Source organism: Falco naumanni, chromosome 15, assembly GCF_017639655.2.
Source record: "Falco naumanni isolate bFalNau1 chromosome 15, bFalNau1.pat, whole genome shotgun sequence".
Classification (NCBI taxonomy): domain Eukaryota; kingdom Metazoa; phylum Chordata; class Aves; order Falconiformes; family Falconidae; genus Falco; species Falco naumanni.
Window position 1 is genome coordinate 17,825,869 of NC_054068.1, and position 4,489 is coordinate 17,830,357.

The window sequence follows — 4,489 nt, forward strand, 5'->3', positions numbered from 1 at the left end:
GTCTTGCAGAATCCCTACGAGTATTTTTAACATATATTTCTAGCAGGTCTATTAGAAACATCGCAGAATTAAAAAAGGAGAAAAAAAAAAGGAGAGGGGAGAGGAGGAATCATGTCTTGTAATTTTACAATCCAGTCCTGTTAGTCTGTAAATGGAAATATAACTACATCTATTTTTCAATGTAACTGTTTCCAAGGAACAGAGAATCTAGGCGCAGTATTGGTGTTTAATTTCTTGCACTCCTTTGAACTGTTTTGAAACAGTATCTGGTGTTTTGCAACAGGCTGTGATTAGGTGAGACTATTAACAAGATGTCCCAGGCAAATTCCTGTCCTGTTTGTTACCTCTCGTCTCTGAAAAAATTCCTTCTGCCATGTTATTTAGTAATATATTTTTCATTTGTTGCTCTTTAGGACAGTACTCGCACCTTCAGAATGAACGTTTACTTGTTAAAGCCTGCATTTAAGCTGCAGCGAGAGGAAGTGTGCCTGGTGTACGTGGCTAGTATAAAGGGATCTGCAGTGCAGCATTGCATGACATCACTCACAATGGGAAGGTTACTAACCTAACACTCAGTTGTATGAACAGTTTCTGATCGAGTTCTGTTACACCCCATAATTGTCTTCAATATGAGGGAGCTGTGCCAGCATAATGTGGGGTCTATGCTGCCGTAGTTGACCAACACTTCAAGTTTTGTAGTTGACCAACACTTCCAGCTGTGCATTGCTGGAACATCACGGTTACGCTGGTATCTGCAGAGCAGGCTAATTATACTAGTGTAGCTACGGGAGTTTACAAAATAACTCTCCTGGCTTATCTGAACGTCCCTAATGTTATGCAAACATTATGCATATATCTTTGTCACATTTAGAGGAAAAGGAAATACAGATAATAGTTTTCCATAACCAAACAGTAAGAAAATCTTGGTCACTTCATTTTTTAACTAATGATTTGTAAAATGAAATTTTTCTGTTAAAAGATAACAGCAAGGACTTCTCATGGTTAAGTGCCTCTGATGACAAAGACAAGTTTCAGTTAAAATTTTCCCAAGGAAAACTGTTCTTTTTGGAGAAAAGCTTTTCTATCTTTTAGTAATGAAGTACATGTGAGATAAGTTTTTGAAAATAATGACAATAGACGTAGAGGAAGGATGTTGAAATGCATTATAACTCTAGTGGTGTCACTAATTACATCATTCATTACTGTCAAAAGTTCCAGCTGGCCAGAAATTATAAAAATTCGAATACAGCCATCAAAATATTGTTCAACCCAGCATTTAGGAACACAGTTCACTGAGAATAAACACAAAGAATTAAGGAAAACTTTCCACAAAATAGAGTGCGCTGAAGAGAGGTAAATACAGGTAAGTGTCTCCATTCAGAATAGTTACAATGCCAAAACATGTTTCATTACATAATTTACATTCTAGTTTCAGTTTAGAATTTTGTACTATTTTGTACTCTAGCTAGCTGATGTTCAGATTTCTTTCTAAAAAAACCCTAAACTGCTTGGCATTAATCAGACTCTAGCATTTCTCTACTTGAAAGTAGCCAGGGATGTTTTCAGAATAGACAGATTAAGGCTATGATTTTATTTTTATTTTTACGCTGCCTCTTTTCAGGCTCTCGTGGAAGGAAGGAAGGAAGGAAGGAAGATGCCACTCATAAGATCCTGCCAAAGAGTTATTCTGCAAAATGAGGACTTTATTTTTTTCCCCAGCTTTTTGTCTCTTCCAGCCATGAACGAAACCTAAGAGCGCGAAATTCTCCTTAGTGTTCCAGGTAAGGTTTTTTGTGCATACAAGGGAAACTGGTTTGGAAAATTCTTGGGATCCTAATGTCAGAGATGGCATCGTCGTCTCTCTTTTTCACCAGTGCTCAACAAAGCATGTCCTTAAGCTCTTAATCTTATCTGAGAACAGCTTTTGATTTGGGAACTACTATGTCAGTTTCTCTGTTTCATGTTGTTTGATGTCTGCTCAACTTCTCAATGCCGGTGGTAGCTCAGCTTTTCGCTCCTGTAAGGCAGAGTTTCTAACTCCCAATCCCAAAATAAGCGTATACTGCTTCATTCTTTTTAATGCAGCAGCAATTCTAGCCTAAATAAACTGGTATTTTGCTTTCTAGTGGTGTACATACTTCCAAGAGTTGGTCATCTTGGACTCGCCTTGTTAGGAGAAGAGACTTTGCCTGGTGTGTATCTGGCCTTACCTGGGAGGCCCCTTTATTTCCCTGCAGGTAAACAACTTTAACCACCATTTCAAAAATTTCTTGTCACAGTCAGTCTTCACTACTTGATGCCAGTACGGTCAGGGTCTGTGCTATGACACTGCAGCATTTGTTTGGCCTCAAGATTTGCTACCTGTTTCTTACATTTTGTGAGGAGACTATATTTTATTGTGAAAGCCACCAGCATAGAAAAAAATTTCAGGTAGTTCAGAGCCTTGTTTCTCTGCAACCCTATATTGAAAAGGTTCACCAGTTCTCTGAGCTGCACACAGTAGCTGTGTCTCTGGAGTGCCACCTGAGGAGCTCAGGTTGCCATGGCTGCGTTCCCCGGTGTGACATTGCCAGGAGGGCAATACAAAGAAATATTTATGCTTGCAGCCCTTTGATGTTCCAAGTGCCATTTGTAGTTCACAGAGAAGTCCATCTCATAGCATGTCCACAAGCTAAATTTCTGAAACTGCAAAACAGTAGGAGATGTATTTTACTGTAGGACAGCCGAGCAGCTGCCAAGGACCCAGGCTGAGAGGGTGCATGTGCTGTCTCCATTGGAGTTTTGCATTGGTGGCAGTGACTTAGAATATTGGTAGATATAATATGGAATCCAGTAGTGGAAATAATTCAAATTAACATGCCAAATGAGGATATCTCTTCATTTCAGTGTTCATGTTGAACATTGCTATTGTCTTGAATAAAATTCTTGCTTCTTTGTAAGGGGGGAAAAAAGGGGGGGAGAGGTTAAGTGGACGAACAAGTGAAGTTAAGTCCTCAGGGATGAAAAAGACTTAAGCGTCTATTATGTCTAAAATGTTTCTTGTCTTAACTTTTCAGTAGACCATTAAATGAAAAAAATACCTTTTTTAAAGTCTTCTACACAGAAGCAGTCAAGTGGAACTATTTATTTATAAAGTCTGGATGCCTAAACCCACAGGAAAGTATGTAGGTACAACCACAGCATAACCACTTCACCTTTAACCTTAGGCTTTATCTTTTATACAGTGGGGGGTTGTTACATATTTATTTTTTTTTTAGGTGTCCAAATGATTTCAAAAGAGTAGATTAGTGTTTTCTCCGTAGAAAGTAAAATACTGTAGTAAGTTATTGCTGCTTTCTGCTTTAACAAATACTGTAAATGTGGCTTAACAGAAAAGCCCTATGGTATTATATACAGACTTGGGGGTAGCGGACAGCATCCTATCAATGTCCTGGGTACCTCAGAGCAGCTGCTACCTTACCGCAAAATTCACAGCTCCTCCATGTTAAAATAAAAATGCAAGACATCAGGTAACAGCCTCACCCTTATTTTTTAATGTTACAGTGAAATGGGCAAGGTGCCCAAGTTGTCCCTGGCAGGCCGGGGGGGCTGCAGGCAGGGGGAGACCCCGCTGCCATTCTCATCTTTGGCTTTCTGCCGCAGCCTGGTGCCATCGCTGTGGGGTGAAAGTGCGTACTTGTGTCCTGGAAAATATTTCAGGTTCACCAGATCACCTTTTCATGACTTTTTTTTTTTTCCCACAAAGGTGTCACTGTTGTTAGCTTTGAAATGCTAGCAGTACAAAAGCAAAGAGGCATAGACAATAAATCTCTATTAAACAAGTGCTGTTCTGGGGCCCCTCCTCGCTGCCCCGCGGGGCCTTACAGCAGCCGCCCTTGCTGTCTCTTCCTGATGAGGTGCCGTTTGTCCTTTGGAAACGGAAATCGCCTGATTCCCACCCCGTTATTGGGACAGCTTTGTAAAAGTTTTGGCTCAACAAAGCATCGTTTTTGACCCAAGTTACTTTTGTGTATTTTTTTGTCTTGTGCAGCAGTTTATTTTTTTCTCTTAATAACAGTCTAAAACTCCTCAAGTTTATTTGAAGAACTGACTGCCCGTGTTTCTACGCGGTTGCGCTCTGCACAGCTGCCTCCACCAGAACTCAATCCCCCTCCTCTTTCCGCCGCATTTGCTCTCTGAGGACAACCACGCACCCGCGCTTTTCTTAGGCTCACGAAGGTCTCCGGGCCGTGCTGGGTGTAACCGCCCGCTCCGTGTCAGGCCCCTCGGGGCGGTGGGTCGCCGGGGCGGGGCGCGGGCCGCCGTGACGCGTGCGCTGAGGGGCGGCCGCGCTGCATGCCGGGAGCAGGGCGCAGTGCGTGCCCGGCGGGGCGGGCCGTGGCGTCGGTGGGGGGCGCGCTGGGCCTGCGCGCAGCGAGGGCGCGGGCGGGGCGGGCGTTCTCCCGTCGCCCAATGAGAGGGCGCGGCGGGGGGCGGGGGCGGGGCCCGG